General features: G+C 45.3%; 1 protein-coding gene across 1 annotated transcript in view; it reads right to left on the reverse strand.

The window, feature by feature from the left end:
• CCDC92 (coiled-coil domain containing 92) overlaps window positions 1–22532 on the reverse strand; it is a 299056-nt gene extending 276524 nt beyond the window's left edge. Inside the window, exon 1 of the mRNA XM_050748100.1 lies at window positions 22520–22532. The gene's annotated coding sequence lies outside the window, so the exon portion shown is untranslated. The remainder of the gene's footprint in view (window positions 1–22519) is intronic.
• Between the last annotated feature and the right edge of the window lie 411 nt (window positions 22533–22943).

Here is a 22943-nt window from a genome sequence, read left to right on the forward strand (position 1 = left end):
TATAAACTATTATAAAAGTACTTCCATCTTAATGAATAATTTCAAAATAAATGCCAAAGAATCACCTTCCAACATCTGATAATGAATCATCTAATAATGAATAAACAAAGACAGACAATCCTACTGGCACACTGAGGAATAAAGACATTGTTTCTTTTCTTTTTTTCTCTCTCTCTCTCTCTTTTTTTTTTTTTTTTTTTGAGATGGAATCTTGCTCTGTCACCAGGCTAGAGTGCAGTGGCACAATCTCAGCTCATTGCAACCTCTGCCTCCCAGGTTCAAGCAATTCTCTTGCCTTAGCCTCCTGAGTAGCTGGGATTACAGTCGCCTGCCATCATGCCCGGCTAATTTTTGTATTTTTAGTAGAGATGGGGTTTCACCATGCTGGCCAGGCTGGTCTCGAACTCCTGACCTCGTGATCCGCCCGCCTCAGCCTCCCAAAGTGCTGGAATTACAGGCACGAGCCACCTGGCCTGGCCAAGACATTGTTTCTTAAAGGTGAGCTAAAAATCATATTTGAAAATAAAAATAAGATTTGTTTTTACTGAGAAGAAAAATCTTTACTCACTCCATTCTTTACATGCTACAATAAAGAAGAAAGAAATCTTCGGAAATAAAGTCTTTTCTAAGATCTACCTCCTAATTAAAAAGTCTGTAAATTTGTTTAAAAATGGAGTGGCGCACATCAACATTTTAACGATGAAGATCTCTGAAGCATGATTATGCGTAACGTTTTCTTCTTCGTCCCCTTCTGTATGTTTTCAATGTATTATTTCCATGTACACTTTTATAATCAGAGAAATAGCGATTTTTCCCCATTTTTAAAAGAGTGAAAGAACCTGTAAAATAATAAAACCAAACTTTAAAAACAATGTATGAAAGCTTTTAGCTCAAACAAGTGTTTTCCTTCAAAGTAATGACCTTGGAGTGTATTACACTTATTCTAGCAATGACCCAGCTATTAATATCATCTTTATAAATTCCTTTTCAAGGCAGCCTGTAAATTACACGTGGAAATCAATCTCATTGAGCTATACCTGCTTTAATAATGACATCATTAACAAGATAAATTACCATGCTTATTCACCACACTGAACTCAGAATTACTTTAGGCTGTTTACAAAAACCTGGTCCACCTTCAAAAAGGTTGAAGATTTGTCAGAATTGCAGATTTTTCACAAGAATGTAGAATGGGTTTTGAACATCGTTCCAAAAAACGGTGGGCGCCAAACATTTGTTTCTTCTCTTTCTCTTACCCCTCCACCTCTTTACTGTCTGTGGAGAACACAGCTTTGTAAGGAAATGTCAACATATCCACCAGCCTCCTTTTCCAGAAGTAACATGTTTTTTAAATTAAGGCTTCACTGCAAAGTGGAAATCTCTTCCCACAGTTCAAAAGTTCTAGGGAGCCTCCTGTGCATGAAACTCTCCAGAGTCTGCCATGTAAAACCCCAAAAGACCTGCTTAGGTGGGGCATGAACAAGAGACTGCAACCAGAGCTGTGGATACTTAGAAACGGACCTCCTTTCCTGCACGTTCATGCACACACAAGCACACATGTCCATGCACATACACACACACACACACACACACACACACACACACGTACACAGGGATGCAGGGACCAGGCCAGCTACTTGGGTTCCTGAATTGGAAGAAATGGGTCTCCCATCTTTGGGCCACTTGGTTTGGCATCTAGTAAATCATGTCTTCATTTCTGTCCCAAAGGAAGAATTATCAACCAGTTTTGACCTGTCCAGGTGATAAAAAATTCAGATTGTCCCTTAGTGCCAAAACCTTAACTACCCAGGGTTTATAAAATATTTAAAAACCCACTGAGAGAAGGTAAGATGTCAAGTAAAAGACAAGTAAAAGAGTCCTATTTTCTTTTTCTTGGATTTTTGTTTTATTTTGACTTATTTTGTAAGCCAAAATTTTAATATATTATATATATATTTTATATATGTGTGTGTGTATAAAACAATATAATAATAACATTAATCTAATAGAGTGATAATAATCTGGTCATCCTGTATATAGCTAGTTTTATTTTTTGACATTTTCTTCCACTTATTATAAAATAAATGTGTACATAAAATGTATTGGTACATTTTAGCTTGGCCTATCAAACATTTTCCCATTTCCACCTGGCCCTCATGATGACCTGTAATATTTCATCATGTTGCTATGTCATGAACTATGAAACCTTGTAGCTTGTTTTCAAGTATTGACTTTTATAGAGAGGCTTGCACTGAATATTGGTATACATATATTTTTTGCTTCTGTTGAAATGCATTGAGTTTTTGTGGGTAAGGTTTTTTTTTTTTTTTAGACAGAATTTACTCTTGTTCCCCAGGCTAGAGTACGATGGTGTGATCTCAGCTCACTGCAACCTCCGCCTCCTGGGTTCAACCAATTCTCCTGCCTCAGTCTCCCGAGTAGCTGGAATTACAGGCACCCATTTTGTGGGTAATTTTTATGCAAGAACTATAAACACTCAAAAGGAGGTTGCTATGGTTTGAATATTTGTGTCTCCCTAATATTCAAGTGCTTAACCTAATGATCAATGTGATATTAGGAGGTAGGAGCTTTGGGACACGGTTAGATCATGAAAGCAGAGCCCTCGTGAATGGGATCAGTGTCCTTATAAAAGAGACCCAGGAGAGCTGCTTTCTTCCTCCCACCACACAAGGACACAGCAAGAAGGTGCAATTGTTAACCAGAGAGTCGATCCTCACCAAACACCAAATCTGCCATCACCTCGATCTTGAACTCCCCAGCCTTCAGGACTGTGCGAGAGAAATTCCTGTTACTTATAAGCTGCCCAGTCTATGGTATTTTGTGATAGTAGCCTTAATGAACTAAGACAGAGGCCTAATTCCTGCTTGTATGGTATAGGTTTGTCAAGACTGTAAGTTCTATATATTCAACTTTTTGTTAATTTCCTTTATTCACAGACTTGCAGATCTTTAATATACTCTGCCTTTATTAACTTGTCCCTAATAGAATACTAGTTTCTATTCTATTCATTTTATACTATTGTTAGTTTATAGTTCATGAATGCCTTATCTTTAGTCCATTACTAACTATAACTTTTTAATAATAATCAATTTATATCCTGATGAATATTTTGTTTTTCAAACTACATTATTAATCTGTTTCTTGTTATATGAATTTGAAAATTATTTGTCATATTTTTAGCCTTTCTATACCAATTTCTCTTGTAAAAGTCCACTTTGAGACCCTGTGCCTCTTTATAGCTGAATTTGGACTATTTATATTTATTGTTATAATGGTTTTGCTTTCCTTGATGGCTACTTGGTTTTGTTTTCTCTTAGCTAGGCTTCTTCATTGTCCCTTTCTTACGATGGTTTTAATATGTAAGATATGTTCTGTTGTCAGTGATATAATAGTATATTTAAATGGCAAATACCTGCTTTTTAGTATCACCCATGAGAAGTGGACTTTCCTTTAAGTTATCAGCTTTCCCCACTACTGGTTTAGGATTTGGCTTTCTGAGTCTGCTAAGTCAGCTACTACTCATCTATCCACCTCTCAGTTTCCAAAATTTTTTTGCAGTTCTCTCCTCTCCTTCCTCTTTTTACCTTGAAGATTTAAGCTTTTAAAACACAAAAAAAAAAAAAAAAAAAAAAAGCTGCCCTTTTTTGTAGTTTTGCTAAAATTTTGAGAAGGAACATTAGATGTATATGTCCAATCAACCATCCTAACCCAAAAGTGCCCCATCCTAATTTACATTATTTATTTTTGTCCAAAATATTCTGGTCTTCATAGATACTTTTCCAACATGGGAAGGGTTTTAAAAACCCTTTCTCCTTTTCTTTAGTCCTTGCAGTTCTTTTTTATAAACATTTTTAACACCTCTATTAAAGCAACCTTGCAGTTCTCAACAAAGTGTTTTCCACTGATGTCTGCTAAAATGGTACTTAGGAGGTAAAGTCTGTAAGAATATCCTTCTGATGTAATTACATTTAATAACAATGTCAATGTGGGCCACTTTCTTAGCTACCACCAGTTCTTTAATGTTTTTGAAAATTAACTTCTGGTCTTGGTCACAGCAGCCTAAGAGTCCCCAGAAGTAGCCAGTTTTAGGCATATTTGAAAGGAATCTGTCTTTTCTACTTGGGAGGTTGAGGAACTTTCACCTTCTTTCTCATTCCTCTCATTTCTGTTAACTTCTTCCTCAATCTTTCTTTGTGCTTTCAGGATCTTCTGTTTTATTGACTCTCTTTATTGGTTCCATGTGTTGATTGCTTTCTGCAATGATTCAAAATTTTTTATTTTGGGAATTCTAGCCTAGCCTGGTCCTTGTCCCACTGTGTCATGTCCCTGTTGATTGCAGTAGTGAGAAGTCTATGCTCTGGGACTACATTAGATAAGACACATAAGGCATTTAGAACACTGCCTGGAACTTAGGAGACGCTCCTGGAAAGACTGTAGTTGTTTTCGAAAACTATTGGGTCATCATGGAGGATTGCTCATTTATGAGTAGGGCTGATTTCTGTGCCTTTTCTGGGTCCTTTTCTTTTTTCTTTTTTTGTAGAACTTTTCGTTAGGGTCAGCTTCCCCTCCACCCCTGATGAGGTCAGATTTCTTTGCAATTATTTTCTAATCCCACAAGGCCAGTTCCACTAGGGCCTGTGCTGAATTCTTCCACGTACTCATCTGATGGAAAGGGGTGGGTTTGGGGCTGAGGAGGGCTTCTGGGGATGCTGAATTACCAGATCTAAGCCCACTCTGTCAACCTGAAATCTGGAAAGTTGACCACTTGAGAAAACTAGAGATCCTTTCTCCTCTCTTCTTTTATGTTTTTGCTGTAGAAGTTTCAGCACCTGAGAAGGGTTTTAGCACAGAAAGGATTAAGAACTGGATAATCCCAGATTTGAAAGTAGAGTGGTAAGCCAGCCTGAAATAATGACCCCATTTCCATTTCACCTAATTCCCCTTCTTGTGTCAACCTTTGCTAGAGAGACCCCATCCTCAGAACTGAGGTTGGGAACCTGGACATTGAGACCTTTTCTAATCCTGTCACAACTTGATTCTGGCTTTTTGAACATGAATCATGTCACAAAGGAAGCTGCGACACAGGCACAGAGATACAAGATAGTGTGATGTCTTCAATGCCACTCTGATGGGCAGGTCGTTCCAGCAAAGCATGACAGTGTGAAGATGCTGTGAGGTTGACTGAGACAGCCGGGCGGAAGCCAGGACTTCCAGAATTCCAACTGGCCCCGGTGGGGGAAGAACTGGGTTTGGGGGAGATGTTGATTTGCACGTGATGTGCACAAGACTTAAACTCTGCAAGTGAGGGTGGCACCAACGAGGTCTTTCTCACCTCAGTATCACTGGCACTTATGTGCTGGGGGCTCAATACATGTTCCTGGAAGGAACAGAGGGAAGGAGGAGCTTTTCATGTCTCTGCTATCTTGACTTTCTCAACACAGCAACGTGTTGATCTCATTCAATTCTTACAAGTGGAGGGAGAAAGGACGGTTTGTCATCACCCTTACTTTATGGATAAGGAAACCAAGATAGCATGGCTTGGCCATTTATCCAGAGAAGCAAAATGACCGACAGCGATGAACAGTGAAGTGCAGTGTTGGGAACCGCAGACGGAAGCCGAGCATTTCCTCTACCTGTGGAACCTGCACTTTTCCTAATGCTCTTTCCCATGTGTTCTCTGCAGGCCCTCAGGTGAATCCTGTGGAAGAGAAAGGGCAAAGTCATCCCAGTGTCTCGTTTTTGAGGGAACTCGTGGCTGCCATGTGGACAGTAGCCGGGGATATGTCTCAGCAGCCGGCCGGGAACTCTTGGCTGTAGACGCTTGCACAACTCATTATCTTGACACCAAAACAAGAACCAAGGACCCTTTTCCACTAGGAGAACTCTTGGCAAGCAGGACTCCAGCAGAGTCCAGCTCACCTGGAGGTCCAGTAACAAGTCAGGCCTCTGTGGGGAGCAAGGCAGTGGCAGGAAGGAGGCGGAGTAAATGGAGTCATTGGAGAAAGTGCATTCAGAAAGCCATGGCCCATGGGATTTTAGGATGTGGGATCACAGGGTATGGGTTTTGTCAGAAGCCTGGCTCCCTCTCCTCCTCCCCTTGGGGTGGTCTCTGGAGAGTGGGGGATGCCATGTCACCAGCATTAGTGGCTCTGGGCTCTGTGAGGCGTGAGTTCTGGGATTCTCAGGGATGGTTTATGGGATGGTCATGGAGCACAGTGCTTTGAGGCTGGCTCTGCATCCCTGACTAGTTAACTCTGGCCCACACAGGCCACGTGGTGTTTAATGGGGAGGGACAGAGACACGGCAGCAGAGCTGGGGCCTCTGGTGTGGACCCCCTACAGGCAGGGAGGTCCCTGGAGGAATGCTTCTTTAATGTCTGGCTTAACCAAAGATGGCTGGATTCTCATCTCTGCTTCTGCATTCAATCCCTTGTAACACTTTTTTTTTTTTTTTTTTTTTGGTTGAGGTATGAAAAATTGCAAATCCAGCCACCCACTGATAGGTAGCTGGAAGAAGACGCAGGATTCGAATAATCTTTTCAGATAATTGTGGATGCACCACGTAGCCTCTGGAAAACTGCACCATACACTCGTTAGAGAATGAGAGCCAGAAAGACAATTCCTGTAGTATTAATACAAAAATAGATTTTTAAAACATTATCTATTTTTAATATTATCATTATATTATATATTTTTTATATTATCAAGGGTTGAATCCATTCCGTGAGATGTGTGTGACCCCTATCCTTAGCGGGCTTTCTTGAGGGCTTCTCTGCCTTAGAGGAGGGAATTGAGGGTGCCAAGAGGTAGAGGCCCTGTGTGGAGCCAGCTCATGAAATCAGGGAGCTGGGAGCTGCCGCGTTGACAGCACCCAGGATGTGTCTCCGCCAGGCCCACAGCTCCTGGCTGCGCTGCCACACGTGAACAGAAAGTCACACAGCTCATGGCCTTGGTGCCAAAACGAGAACTGAGCACTTTTTCCAGCAGGGCTGCTGGGAGCTGTCTGTGAGCTCTGGCGCTGGAGGAGCAGAACTCTCCTTGATTGGGAAGCTCTCAGCCACGGCCCTCCAGCCAACGCTCTGCCACGGCAGGAGCAGGAGAAAGGCTTCACCTTGGCCAAAACCAGCATGGATTTTCTTCCTTTGGTTTACTTTGGTCAACATCAGAGAGTCTTGATTTCTTGTCTTTCCTTTCTCTTCCTTCCTCGTTGGCACTGATTCTCAAAGTATGGTCAAGGAACCCCTGAGGGAACCCCTTCCAGATCAAATCTATTTTTATATTAATACTAAAGGAATTGTCTTTCTGGCTCCCATTCTCTCACAAGTGTACGGTGGAGTTTTCCAGAGGCTACATGGTGCATCCACAGATCTGAAAAGGTTATTCAAATCCTGCTTCTTCCTCCAGCTACTTATCAGTGGGTGGCTGGATTTTTTTTCACACTTGGACCAAAAAAAAAGTCTTACGAGGGATTGAAGGCAGAAGCAGATATGAGAATCCAGCCATCTTTGGCTAAGCCAGACATTAGAGAAATGTATGTATGAAATGTAAACCCATGCCACTCTTCTCCCCCCTCAGTCTTTTATTTTGGAAAGCAGTTATTTGTCCTGAAAAAAAAAAAATGTGCTATTTATGTCAACATGTACTAGATACATAATTGTTATTTTAAAATACATAATTTTTTAAAATTCTGTTTTAATTTCAAATACAATAAATATCAACAGATAAAGGGTATATCAAAGTAAAAGCTCTTTGAGAATCCTCAGTTAAGTTTTAAGAAGAGGCCCTGTATGTTAGTTTCCCAGAGCGTCTGTAACCAATTGCCACACATTTAGTGGCTTGAAATAACAGGTTTATTCTCTTGCAGTCCTGGAGGCCCAAAGTCCAAAATCAGTATCACTGGGCCAAAATCAAGGTGTCAACAGGGTGCTGCTTCTTCCAAGGGCTCTAGAGGAAGGTCTTCCCAGCTCTGGGGGCTGCTGGCTTGTTGGCTTGTGACTGCATCACTCCAGTATCTACCTCCGTCCTCACACAGTCCTCTCCTCTTCTCCATCTTAAATCTCCCTTTCTCTCATAAGGACATGTCATTGGATTTAGTACTCACCTGAAAAACTCAGAATAATCTCATCTTGGATCCTTAATTACATCTATAAATACCCTTTTTCCAAATAAGATCCCATTCACAGATTCCAGGGATATGGATGTAGACACAACTTTTGAGGGTCCATTGTGCAGCCCACCACATCCTGCAACCAACCAATTTGAGAACTGCGGCTCCATGCTCTTCCTCCAGTCATCAGCATCCCACTCCCCAATTTGCTTTTTAAAGAGATAATCAGGGATAAAGATCACATCCAGTGAAAATTCAACTGCCTCTATTTTAGATTTTCCCCATGCCCCTGTGATATTGATGAGCCCCTCTGCCATCCACTATTACCCTGGCTTTCTTAGGATTTTTCTGGAAATAGTCTGCCTTCTCCTATTTCTTCCTAGGCTGAAGTGGGTGAGAGACCCCCAGGCTGCCTTCCCCTTGGGAGCCTGGTTGGGTTATATTGTCTCCTCTACTGAAGAAAAAAGAAATTACAACCCAGAATTTCCCTGGATATCGCACAGCTCTGTCCAAATGTAGTTAGGATGACTTAAATGAAAGAGGGTCAGGAACATATGGAATAAATTCTTTTAAAAATAAACATAGGTTTTAAGAAGAGTGAATGGGAAAGAGACTCCAGGCAATGAGTCTTAGGTTTTTGCTAAGACCCAAAATGTCAGTCAGGATTAGAACAACCATGGGGTAGTGGTTAACAACTGGAATTCCAGCAGCAGCCTTCTTGGGTTCAAGTTCCATTGCTATCCTTTGCCAGCTGTGTGAGCTGGAGAAAATAACTAAGCCTCTCTGCATGTCAATTTCTTCACTTATATTGTGGGAAAATGGATATTAGCTACCTTGCATCAGTCAGGCTATGTTGCGTTATGCTGCAGTAACAAACAAACCTAAAATCTTGGTTCATGCAACAAAGGATTATTTCTCACTCTCACTCCATGTCCTTTGCAGGCAGGCAGGGAGTTTTGCTCCCCTTCGTCCTCACTTCAGGACCAATGGAGCAGCTTTAATCTAGAACATGGCCAGCCTCCTGACAGAGGGCAAAAATGATGAAACAAAGCACATCCTGTCTTGTAAAGTTTTCAAGTGGAAGTGAAACACATCACTTATGCACACATTGCATTGGCCAAAATATGTCACATGGTCACACTTAAGTTCAATAGGGTTGGATGGCATCATTTTTCCATGGAGGAGGGGAAGTAGGGTGATGGGGATGGCATACTTTGGTGAACAGTGATACACTCTTCAGCTGACCCTATAAGCTGTTGTAGGGATCCCTGAGGATGGTAACTGGCACGTCGTTCTTACTAAATATTATTACGCGCAAATAATCACATATACCTGTCCCCTCCTCCCCAGTCACTTGGCCCCCATCACCATCCAGTGTCCTATCTGAAGAAGATTTTCTTTCTTCTATAATAAGAAAGAGGAGGAGAAGGGTTAAAATGCAGTCCTTTTGCTGAGCCAGGTGGCTTCCTACAGCTGCAGCAGTAAAATGGGACTGTTCCCAGATCTTCTTTTTGTTGTTGTCTTGTTTTAGTCTTCTTCTTTTCATTATTTTAAAATAATGAAGGTGAGGAGGTAGGTATTTATCCCCCTTTCCATATTTCCATATAATGCATTTTTTTTTTTTTTTTTTTTTTTTTGAGACAGCTTCGCTCTGTTGCCCAGGCTACAGTGCAGTGGCATGATCTTCACTCACTGCAAACTCTGCCTCCTGGGTTCATGCTATTCTCCTGCCTCAGCCTCCTGAGTAGCTGGAACTATAGGCGCCCGCCACCATGCCTGGCTTTCTCTCTCTTTCTTTTCTTTTCTTTTCTTTTCTTTTCTTTTCTTTCTTTCTTTTCTTTCTTTTTATTTCTTTCTTTCCTTCTTTCTTTCTTCTTTCTTTCTTTCTTTTCTTTCTTTCTTCTTTCTCTCTCTCTCCCTTCCTTCCTTCCTCTTTCTTTTCTTTTCTTTCTTTCTTTCTTTCTTTCTTTCTTTCTTTCTTTCTTTCTTTTTCTTTCTTTCTTTCTTCTCTCTTTCTCTCTCTCTTTCTTCTCTCTTCTCTCTTTCTTTTTTTGAGAGGAAGTCTTGCACTGTCATCTGGGCTGCAGTGCAATGGCGTGATCTCAGTTCACTGTAACCTCCATCTCCTGGATTCAAGCAATTCTCCTGCCTCAGCCTCCTGAGTAGCTGGGATTACAGGCAGCTGCCACCATGCCCGGCTAATTTTTTGTATTTTTAATAGAGATGGGGTTTCATTATGTTGGCCAGGCTGGTCTCGAACTCCTGACCTCATAATCTGCCTACCTCGGCCTCCCAAAGTGCTGGGATTACAGGCATGAACCACTGCACTGGCCTATAATGCATTTCTTAAAAGCAGACACTCCATCACTTGTTTGGTACCCAGTACCCAGCATGGTGTCAGGTGTACAGTAACTGCTTGTTTAGGGTTGTGGAATGAACAGATGCATGAATGGATGGATGGATGAATGAATGACTCTTAGGAGACTGCTGATAGATGTTGAATAACCGGCTCTCTTGGGTGGAGGGAACCTTGGTTTGTAGAATTTGCCAATTCTTGTAGTGTAAATCCTCTTAGTGTGACTGATCTTGAGCTACCAATGAGATGTCAGTGAACATGGCATTGGGAAGAGGTGTGCGGGTCACCTCCCGTGAGCTGTATGAGCCAGTGTGAGCACACTACAGATTCCCCTCTTGATTTCTATCAAGGAAGAGCTCACTTACTCAAAATCAACTCATTCCATTTTGGAACTATTCTCATGATTATCAAACTCATCTAAGACAGGATTGATGTCTTCCTTGCAGAAAGAGGATTCCTCTCTTCTTAGCACAAAAGACTAGAATTAAGAAAGGGATGTAGATTGTTTTGCTGTGTGATCTCAGACAAGTCCTTTATGACAAGGATGAGAAAGTTGTGCAGATTCAAGTTGACCCAGAGGATAAATGGCGGCCTGCTTGATGGTCTGCGGGAGATGCTTTGTGGTTTTGTTCAGCACCAGCAGGGCCGTGGACATCTGCCCAGCTTGGGCTAAGGAGGACCACCTGGCGTGGAACCTTCGCTCCTAAGCACACTGTGATCACAAATCAGAACTGACAAACGGGCTTAGAAATCCTTCTACAAATTTTCCAAAACAGCCCAGCCCAGCGACCGAGCAGCAGGTAACCAAGAAAAACAAAAGAGAAAAACAATAATCGCCTTATTCTGGAAAGTTCAAATGTGGGCCAGAGCCTGTTCATATGATTTTTAGGGCAATGAAGGGAATGGAAAAGTTCACGTTTTTTCTTAAAAGTCCCCTTAGTACCATTGCTGGCTCCAGCAGGGGTCACATCATGTTGCAGAATGAATGTGAAAATCTCACACAGCCCCCCTCAGCTTCCTAATCTCCAGATATTAGAGATGACGGATGGTAGCAGAGGGTTGGATTTCATCCATGGCTTCTGCAGGGCCGACAGCTATGCTGGCTCTCTGCTCGGTGTCAGATGCTGGTGAAATTCAGGGTAGTGGAGGCTCTTGGTGTCCTCCCTGGTTTGCAAAAGGGACTGATTCTCTTTTGGGGGTTTGTCCTTAGCCCTGAAAATGGTGCCAGGCTCCGCTGGGATGCCTGAGTTTCCTAGACCTCAGGGCGTAAATGAGTTATCAGGACTGTGAGTGTCCTAGTGGCTTCTCTTCAGAGTTTCCTGAATCTTGACCTCTCCTGCATTGCCCCAGACATCAGGTACTGGGGTGTGGACCATCTTCCAAGTTTATCCCTGCCCCTACTGCTCACAGGAGTCATCAATGATTCAATCTTCTCCTGAATCCCCCACATCCCCTCACCAGTAAACCTTGAACATTTTCTCTCCCGGATTTGCTCACTTCTCCATCTCTCCTGCTTCCACCAGAGTAGCAGATAGACAAGGACTGGGACTTCTATTCCATCATGAAAACCCAGCCATGAAATCAGGCTTCTTACCCATGTATGTCCCATGTAGACAAAGCTATGAGTTTTCACTAAAAAAGCAGCTTTAGCTGAGCTGGCAAGTGCTAGACTAAGACCCTCAGCATGAGGCTTGTTTACTGAGTTTCTCAGAACAAGATTTTGAAATGAACTTGCACATTATTCTTTTTTGCCCAGGAGATCCCAACAAGTAGAAGCATCCACTTCTAGTCCTCTCCAGAAAGCCACTGCAGCGGGGGCAAAACTCAACCTCTGCCCTCTTAGGGTTGTCAGCTGGACCTGAGAATTAAATGGATATAAGACAGATTCACAGGACAAAAGCAAACAAGTTTATTTATCTATCTATCTATCTATCTATCTATCTATCTATCTATCTATCTATTTATTTATTTTTGAGATGGAGTCTTTCTCTGTTGCCCAGGCTAGAGTGCAGTGGCATGATCTTGGCTCACTGCGACCTCTGCCTCCTGGGTTCAAGTGATTCTCCTGTCTCAGCCTCCCAAGTAGCTGGAATTACAGGCGCGTGCCACCACACCCATCTAATTTTTGTAATTTTAGTAGAGACAGGGTTTCGTCATGTTGGCCAGGCTGGTCTCGAACTCCTGACCTCAGGTGATCCACCTGCCTCAGTCTCCCAAGGTTCTGGGATTACAGGTATGAGCCACCATGTCCAGCCCAAACAACTTGATTTAATAAATTTTATGGGACATAGGATCCTCCTCCAAAAATGTGGCAACCCCTAAATGTTTTTATACTAGGTTGAACAAAGAGAGGCAGCCTCTTTTGGAAAAGGCACTAAAAGATATGGAGAAGCTAAAGGAAGATATAAGTGATTTTAACAAGGTCAGTTTGTATAGTTTTCTCTCAGCCTCGCCTCCCCATCTCTGGTGTTGAGAATATTTCATTTCTCCTGGTGGAAAGAGGGCAGTTCCTGCATGGGACTTTCACCAGGCCTGGCCCCTCGGCTCCTCAAGCCTCATCTCCTACCACACTCCCTTCACCACCTGCTCGGTCACTGGGGCCTGCTTCCGGCTCTTCCACCACCCGAACCTTTCCCGACTCCCTTGCTGACTGCTCTGCTGGAAGGCTCTCTCCCTTCTTTGCATAGCTGGTCTTGGTATTGTTTCTTGGGCCACTGCAACAAGTATCCCAAATGAAAGCAATCTCTTCTTTCACAGTTCTGGAGGCCAGAAGTCCAAACTCAAGCGTGTTTCCCTCTGGAGGCTCCAGGCCTCCCTCCTAGCTCCTGGGGGTTGCTGGCCACCCTTGGTGGTCCCTGGCTTGCAGATGACCCCTCCGATTTCAGCCTCTGTCTTCATGTGGCCTCCTCCTTGTGGATCTTCCGATCATCCGTACTCTGTATGCACCTGTCTCTGCATCTCTGTCCTCTTTGTATAAAGACACAGTTGACACCAGTCATACTGGATTAGAGCCCACTCGAATGCCTTCATCTTACCTCGATCACATCTGCAAAGACCTTGTTTCCAAATAAGGCTCCATTCACAGAGGCTAGGACTCAGTGTAGCTCCCTTGGGGACAGAATTCCACCCATAGCTGTCTGTTCTTATCGTGCAGGTCTCAGCTCGAATGTTATCTCCTTGGAGATGTTTTCCTTGATGATGCCATGGCAGGAGTTCTCAGCCTCCACGCCGGTGACATTTGAGGCTGCATCATTCTTTGTGGTGGGGCTGTGCTGGGTGGGGCTGTGCTGTTTAGCGACATCCCTGGCCTCCACCCACCAGATGCTGGTAGCATCCACTTCTCCTCCAGCCTCCCAACACACACAACCAAAAATATCTCCCTGGGTGGATGGGGGCACAATCACCCCAGATGAGACTCAGCTGCTGCTCAGTGACCTGTGATCTTCCCCAGACCTTTCCTTTTTATTCTCCCTCTTTTTTCCTTCCTTCTTTTATCCTTTTCTTTTTTGTAGCGCTCAGTATAATCAGTTATTTTCTTGTTTAATTATGTCTTCTGTTTTATCATCGGTGGAGGTTTTATTTTTTGTATTTTGTAGAGATGGGGTCTTGCTGTGTTGCCCAGGTTGATCTCGAACTCCTGGCCTCAAGCGATCTTCCTGCCTTGGCCTCCCAAAGCGCTGGGACTCCAGGCAGGAGCCACCATGCCTACCTGATTTTTATATCTTTACTGGTAGAAACAAGGTTTGGCCATGTTGCCCAGGCTGGTCTTGAACTTCTGGCCTCAAGCGATCCTCCTACCTCAGCTTCTCAAAGTGCTGGGATTCCAGGCAGAAGCCACGGTGCCCAGCCCATTGGTGGAGGTTTGAAATGAGGCTGCATGTCCATGTCCTTTGACAGTCATTTTCTCTTCCCATTTCCCTCCCTTCAGACCCTTGGGCCCTCTCTCTCCTCTCAATACATGTAGGAGGAGGAATGAGAGCAGGCAGCCAGGAGACCCGAATCAAGGCTCAGTCCTTTCTTTGCCTCCTTAACCCCCAATGGTCCTCCTGCTTGAGTGAGCCTCAGAATCCCCGGGGAGCTGATGGGAACAGACCACCGGGCCCCACCTCTGCCTTTCTTATTCAGGGGTCTGGGTTCCAGTTGAGAAGCTGCATTCCTGTCGATTCCCAGGGGATACTGTTGATCCGGGGACCACACTCAGAACCACGGTTCTGCTTCAACTCATGAGCACCAATGGTTTACGTTCTGGGCTATTCCTAAGTGCTGTCTGCTTTTTATTTTTTGGTGTGTGTGGCATTTTTCAGATAGAAGAATAGCAGCCCCGGGAGTATAATGGAATTGCTGGTGCAAATCCCTTCTCCAGGGGTGAGAATTGAGAATTGAGCACAGGGGCAGCCCGGTGGCCTGGTGTGCCAGGGGAAATGCCCCCCACAGCTCACCCCCTCAGAGCGATGCCCTGCTGGCAGCTTGAGCGGCCTTTTCTTGCAAAGGCTCATTAGAGGACACAGTGACAGGTCTCGCCCGCACCCCAGCTCTGGAAACAGCCAGAGAACCTACATAGCTGTGGGAGGCTGTAATAGGCCCCGTTAATTATGCTGCCTTTTGAAGGAACATAATCATCCTTGCAAAGTGGAAAAATGACGGGTTACCAGGCTGTCAGAGGCGGCTCGGGTGAGCTGTCAGCCCATGCACAAGTGACTTTTTAATTGAAATCGGTTTCTGTTCTGCTTCACTGGGTCCCTGCTCTCTTTTAGAAGGCTCACATCCTTCGGCGAGGACAGACACAGACACCACCCAGGGAGGTGGTGTCAGGAATAAAGTGAGCTTGTCTCAGCCCACAAACAGCCGCGAATGTCAGGGCATGGGAGAATAATTAGCTATTCCAGGAGATAGATTTGTTTTTATTTCTAACCCCAAAGCTAATTGTAAGAAATGAAATCTGTGTTTGTTTTTCTTTAGGTTTGTTTGAATTTACAAGTCTTAAGTCTTCGGGAACTAGGTCAACTAGACCTTGCATATGCTTACACCCTGGGTGAATGAAGTCTTTATTTGCACCTCCGCCTCTCTCCAAAAAAAGAATTTGAGACAGCGTACAACAAAGACACCTTTAAATCATAATTTAAAAGATTAGCGTGACAGAAATGGCAAGTTAGGTCCAGTGAAAACAGGAGTCACTGCCAGCCCTAGGAATGAACAATACCTATGATGAAGCATCTGATTCAGCCTTGAGCTTCCTAGTAGTGAGGTCAAAAAGAGAAACCCAGGACGCCTCATCCCTCTCACTATAGAAAGAAGAAAACAGCAATTCCTTAGTTTATTTCTGATACCAAACTCTAAAGTAAATTCTTATGTTGGGCTTTATATAAGGGATACGAAGTTACAGGTCTCTTTATTTTTATTTTTTATGAGACAGAGTTTTCACTCTTATTGCCCAGGCTGGAGTGCAGTGGCATAATCTCGGCTCACTGTGACCTCCGCCTCCCAGGTTCAAGTGATTCTCCTGCCTCAGCCTCTCGAGTAGCTGGGATTACAGGCATGTGCCACTGAGCTTGGCTAATTTTTGTATTTTTAGTAGAGACGGGGTTTCACCATGTTGGCCAGGCTGGTCTTGAATTTCTGACCTCGGGTGATCTGCCCGCCGTGGCCTCTCAATGTGCTAGGATTACAGGCGTGACCCACCGCACCCGGCTTTGAGTTACAGTTCTCTTGACAAACATTTTATGACAAATGTAAATACAGAATTCCCAGGATGGTTTCTTGAAATAACTTTGGCTAGAAGCCAATCCAGTTAAGGTAATTCATCAAGAAGCTAATCTGACATGGCTCAAGGGTGAAGGTTCCATGTGGCCTCATTTGATCTGAAGATGGACCTTTCTGAGAAATGGAGGAGTAATATTAAGACTCCGGCAGGCTGTGCTATTTTAGCTATTTTCATTGCAAAGAGAAAGGGCCTATGCTCGCTTGCTCAGATATTGGGAGTGTTGCAAGGCTATAATACATGCTTAATGCTTTCCACACACTTTTAATCAGAAATGGAATGAACCCTATGCAATCAGGCCCTGTCTGGGTGCAATTCATGCCTCAGAGCCTTTGCCCTCGCTGTTCCCCCCACAGAACACTGTCCCCTCAGTTTTAACATGCTAGGCTCATTCGTTAAATATGTGCCCAAATGTCTCTTCTTAGAGAGGCCTTTACTGACTACCTAATGAATACAGCCTTCTCACCCACAAGCCACTCTCTATCATATCACTCTTTCATTTTGCCTTCATCGCAGCTGTCACTCTGAAATCACCTTATTTTCTGTTGCCTCTACTCATGAGAACAGGGACCATGTCTGTCTTATTCACCCATGAACTCCCAGCACCTTAAATAGTGCCAGGCAGTTAGAACATGCCTCAAAATTATGTGTTGGATGAACAAATAAATAAATAAATAAATAAATATACAATGGATATTTGGCAGTCACCAAATGTTAAGAAGCCGGCCCTGGTCAGAACCCTCATGTACAGTTGTAAATGTTGTACACTGCACAGCTGCAGGAGGTGCTGTCAATTATGTGGCATTCTCCCTCCCGGAAATGTACACTGCACACCCTCTCCAGCAAAATGCAGCAACCCTGGACATGATGTCTCTCAAAGGAAGATGCTAGAAAGCCCTAACTCCCTTCTTAGGAGTTACAAAGACTTCAGCAGACATGAGGATGCTTTCCTCCAGGGCAGGCTCTAGTGGGACTCAGCTACTCTCTGTTTCTGTATCTCTGGGTGTCTTCTTGCGTATTCTCTCGCTATCATTCAGACATCCTGAGCTCTATGCAGAGTGTCTCGGTCACAGCTTTGCCTTGCTCCTGGCTTCCCCCATTCACCTTTCCTCTCTACCTCGGGTCTTTCTGATCCTGTTGCCAACCACCTGATCCCCCTCCACATTCCTAATTCAAAGAAGGAGAATCTTACTGGGCTTGCTTATCCTGTTTGGGAGATTCTTCATTCTAAGCCTCCTCACTGGTTGCCTGCCAGCCAATGGATTGGCTGCTGACATTGAGTTGCCCCCTCGGTCTAATCAGCTTCACCCATGAGGCAAGAGGCCTCTGGTACAAAGCTGGGGCTGTACCTTGGATATGGACTGACAGTGGGGCAGCCTGTCTTCTCCTTGAATCATGGAGCAACACATTGACTTGGCCAGGCTCAACTTCCCCTCTCTAAGGTGAGCCAGGTATCAACCACAGACAGACAACAGATCTGTGTGTCTGAAAACCAAATGGACAAGGGGCAGTGCTTCTATTTCACTGTGAAAACCAAACCAGGAAATCAGGCTTCTTACACACTTCACACACAGGCAGAGCTACGAATTTTCACAAAAAAGCAGCTTTGGCTGTATTAACAAATCCTAGGTTTAGACGGTCAGCATCAAGCCCATGGGATATTTGTGTGCAGGTTTTCTCTGAAGGAGATTTTGGAGAATGAAGTTGCAATTTATTCTCCTCTGACAAGGAAGCCCCAACAAAGGAAGTTCCTAACTTTTCGTCCTCTTGCTAGCAAGGAGGCTGCTTTCCCCTGAACTTCACTGTCCCACTGTCCACATCGGCAATGGCACCCTCAGGCCCACTTGAGAAAGGCTTTAGGAAGGCTCCCTGGGCCTTAGTGGCTACCAGGGACAGATGCTCTTGGGGAACTACAGTCCTTCCTTCTGTGTGGCTGTCCCCAAAAGTCGATTTTTTTTTCTTTTTTTTTTGAGACTGAGTCTTGCCCTGTCACCCAGGCTGCAGTTGCAATGGTGCCATCTTGGCTCACTGCAACCTCCACCTCCCGGGTTCAAGCGGTTCTCCTGCCTCCACCTTCCGAGTAGCTGGGATTACAGGCACACACCACCACACCTGGCTAAATTTTTGTATCTTTAGTAGAGATGGAGTTTCACCATGTTGGCCAGGCTGGTCTCAAACTCCGGACCTCATGATCTGCCCACCTCAGCCTCCCAAAGTGCTGGGATTACAGGCGTGAGCCACCGTGCCCGGCCTAAAGTGGAATTTTAAAAGCAGGCCTCGTGGCCAGTGGCTCACGCTGAAGGGTGAGATCCTTCTCTCTGAGTCCCCACTTTAAACTAGAGAAAAGGGAAGTGCAGAGGAGTTAAGAGGCTTGCCTAGGGTCACTCAGCACCGAGCGGAGGGCCCAGTCTTCCACCTCTGTGTCTGGAATCCCTTCTGTGGCGCCATATTGTCTTTCCGGTAACTGCTAGCTGAGGATGCTCATCTTCACTGGCATCCCTACTGATAGGTTTGGCTCTGTGTCCCCACCCAAATCTCATCTTGAATTGTAATCCCCACACGTTTCGGGAAGGACCTGGCGGGAGGTGACTGGATCATGGGGGCAGTGTCCCCATGCTGTTCTCATGATAGTGAGAGAGTTCTCACACGCTCTGATGGTTTTATAAACGGCAGTTTCCTTGCACTTTTGCTCTCTTTCCTGCCACCTTGTGAAGAAGGTACTTGCGTCTCCTTTGCCTTCCGCCATGATCCTAAGTTTCCTGAGGTCTCCCCTGCCATGCAGAACTGTGAGTCAGTTACACCTCTTTCCATTATAAATTGCCCAGTCTTGGGTATTTCTTTAGAACAGTGTGAAACACGGACTGATACACCTACAATGCCTAGTGTTGGCTTCCAAATGGGGATGGTCGCAACTGGCTGAGATGAAATCTCTCAGGCTGTTGCCTCCTAAGCATTTCGGTGCTAGCACCCTCTCACCTCGGGGCCTCTGCACCTGCTGCTCCAGCCTGGATCCCCTGTCTTCCAGATGGTCTCATGGCTCATTCCCTTCCTTTATCTATTTGCCTCCTTAAAGGATCCTTCTCAAAGCTCCCATCCTGGTGTTTTCCCTAACTGGGGCATACCTCTGCCTGCCAGCAGCCACTGCCACCTGCCATCCAAGGGTCTGTTTGTTTGTTTATTATCTGTCTGTCCACTGGAACGTCAGCTCCCTGAGGGTAGCAGGCACATTGTTTTATTCTCTCCTGTGTCCTCAGCACCTTGAACAGTGCCTGGCATAGAGTAGAAGTTAGTAACTATTTATGGAATGAATGGATGCCTAATCAATATTGATTTCTTAGTTTGCACTTTCTGTCGGAGTGAAGAGAAGGGACTTTGCGGGCTCATCCAGTGCTATGTAGGGTAACTAACTTGTCCTAGTTTGCTAAGACTTTCCCAGTCTTAGCATTGAAAGTCCCATGTCCTGCGAGCTCCTCAGTCCCCAGGAAACTAAAGGTCAGTCACCTTAGGGCTATGATTTTATGAGTGCTGTCATCCATGCTGTTAATGATAGCAGCTCACCCTTACTGGGTGCCAGATGTTGCTCTAAGCGTGTCATATGAACAACTTTCTTGAATCATCATAGTGGTCCCATTTAACAGGTGTGAAAACTGAGGCACAAAGAGTGTGGCAGTGGGTAGAGGCAGGTTTTGAATCCATGCAATTCACCTCCCCAGTCCAGGCAGTTTGCTCCACTGCCAACCAGCCTCTTGATCAGACAGGAAAGCCCTCCCAGTACCCAAAGCTCTAAAGTCTGTGTTCCACCCCTGCCGGCCACAGAAAGCTGGCCCCAGAAGGGCCACTCTGTCGGCTCAGAGTCCCTGAGTCCACCGCAGCTGCCACTGAGATGCCCATGAGGTCATACTTATTTTGTTTTCATCACACTAGCTCCAAATGAAGTTGGAAAAAAGAAAAAAGTCTGTGTATAACTAACTAACTAAAGTGGGCAAAGGAACAGAAAGTGACAAGAGACATAAATAACCCTGTAAAATGGGGAACTTGGTGAGCCAAAGAGAAGATCAAATATTGGCTCTAAGATCAAATGTTGGCTGTAAGTGCCAGGGACACGTTTACAAACTGAGAATGAGCCTGCCCCCCGCCTCGCCCAGGACGGCTCCCGTGCCCCCCTCAGAATGGGAGTATGGCAGGGTGCCTGCCCAGGAGCTCACCTGGCCCACAGGGTGGGCTGTCCCCCGGAGGGAACAGCTGCCCAGGGCTGGAAACCAGGGGAAGGGATGGAGAGGGAAGGATGGCCCTACGTGTGCTTTAATCAGAGACACATCTTCTTCACCATGTTCCTTTTTATACGTGTTGAAGTCTGAGCTATGTGAGCCTGCTTGAAAAATAAATTCAGAATTAAATAAGAAAAACATCTCTAGGCACCTTCCTGATCTTCCCACACAAAGGAAGTAATCTTGTCCTCCTTCAAATTTCCAAGTCCTTGGACTTTTTATTGTGGGTGTTTACTAATTATTTCCACCGGTACACACCCACAAGGATGGCTGGAATGAAAAGGACTGACTGTACTAGGTGCTGATGAAGATGGGGCTACGAGGGCTCTCATACGGTGCAGGCTGGGTGTAAAATGGTACAGCTGCTTTGGAAGATAGTTGGGACGTTTCTTAAGAAGTTAAACAGGCCGGGCAAGGTGGCTCACACCTGTAATTCCAGCACTTTGGGAGGCTGAGGCGGGCAGATCACCTGAGGTCAGGAGTTTAAGTCCAGCCTGGCCAACATAGCGAAACCCTGTCTCTACAAAAATACAAAAATTAGCTGGACACGGTGGCGCATGCCTGTAATTCCAGCTACTTGGGAGGCTGAGGCGGGAGAATTGCTTGAACCCGGGAGGCGGAGGGTGCAGTGAGCCGAGATTGCGCCATTACACTCCAGCCTGGGTGACAGAGTGAGACTCTGTCTCAAAACCAAAACAACAAAAAAGTGAAACATACCCTTGACCTGTGACCCAGCCATTCCACTCCTGGTACACCCCATAGAAATGTGTACATGTGTTCACCAAAAGTCACATCCTGGAAAATTCGTAACAGGATTCTTTGTCACAGCCATAATCCTGAGAATTACCCACAGATCTGTTAGCAGGTGAACAGGACAAACGTGGTAGACTCACATAGCGTGACCTAGCAGAGCGATGACAGCCAGTGTCTGCTGCACAAGATGTGGATGCAGCTCATCAGCACGATCTTCAGCCAGACAGGAAAGTGCATGATCCCATAGGATCCCATTCGCATTGAATTTAGAAACAGCAAGCGGCCCCGTAGCATTAGGGCTCAGGATGGCGGTGCAGTGGAATTGCTATAGGACCTGGAAGGTGGCCTGCAGAGGGCATTTGGGGAATTAAAAAGGGGCTGATTTTTCATCTGGGTGCTGGTTACATAAGTGTGTTCACTCGTGAAAATTCCTTGAGCTGTGCACATACAATTTTTCTGTATATGTTCTGTTTCAATAAAATGTTTGTTAAGACTGGATGTGGTGCCTGGCGTCTGTAATCCCAGCTACTTGGGAGGCTGAGGTGGGAGGAGGATGGGTCAAACCCAGGAGTTTGAGGCTGGAGTGAGCTGTGATCACGCTACCACACTTCAGCCTGGGTGACAGAATGAGACCCTGTCTTCCCCAGGAAACTTTTTAAAAAGACAATGCAAAATGAGAGACACAGAGCACCGTGGTGGCCCAGTGCTGCCTGTGACTTGGTTTGGGGGCGATGTCTTCCTTCCTCCTCTCATTGACAGACAGCACATCTGCGCCGTCTTCAGGCCTCTGGGTGAGAGATTCTGTATCTCCATGCAAAATCCGGCAGCAATTCTACCACAAGCAGGTGAGCGTGACAGGCCCGCAGGGCTGCGTGCCCTTCCGGGGGCTCAGATGTCCCGACCTTGGACAGTGGCACTGGTTTGGCTGCCCCACTCGAGCTTGCCTGCCTGTGAGGTCACCCCACGGCCCTGGTAATGACATCCCAGTGTGAAGTCACAGGCTGCTTCCTCTGCCCCCATCCAGCAGTGGCCAGCCCTAGAGTCAAGGACAAAGCCATTTTTAGAAGAGTGACTGAGACACATTTTGACGGCTTTTCCAGGTCTGCCAGGACCTGCAGCATACCTCAGGGCCAAACTGGAAGGTATTTGCAGTCCATAAAATTGACACGAGGCATCTTATTACCAATGTTATTCTTGGATGGAAATTACATTTCAGAGACACTCGAGACCCAGGTATCGAATCCCCGGTCCATGGACCTTCCCCCAGCTAGTGTGCAATGAGCATGCTGCAGGATCATTATTTGGATGGTGAACAGGGCCAGGGATTCCCAGGGGGCTCGCAAATGAGCTCAAAGAGATGCTTTGTGGGGTTTGCCATGGCTTGGGTGTGAGGAGCCACCTGTGAGTCTTGGTTGGAATGGTCTGTCTGAGCTCACATCCGAAGAATGCACAGAACTTTCCAGGTGACGCAGGACAGAACAGGCACCCCTAACAGAGAATGGCATGTGCAAAGGCCCTGCAGCAGGAGCATGCAGGAAAGAAGGCAAGGTTGGCTGGGCCCAGAAAGGGACAGGAGTGTGGAGAGGCGGGTAGGGACCAGACCCTACAGGGCCTTGCAGCCACATTGAAGAGTTTTGCTTTATTTTAAAGCCAACAGGAAATCATCAAAAGGGGTTAAGGG

This window comes from Macaca thibetana, chromosome 11, assembly GCF_024542745.1.
Source record: "Macaca thibetana thibetana isolate TM-01 chromosome 11, ASM2454274v1, whole genome shotgun sequence".
Lineage (NCBI taxonomy): Eukaryota > Metazoa > Chordata > Mammalia > Primates > Cercopithecidae > Macaca > Macaca thibetana.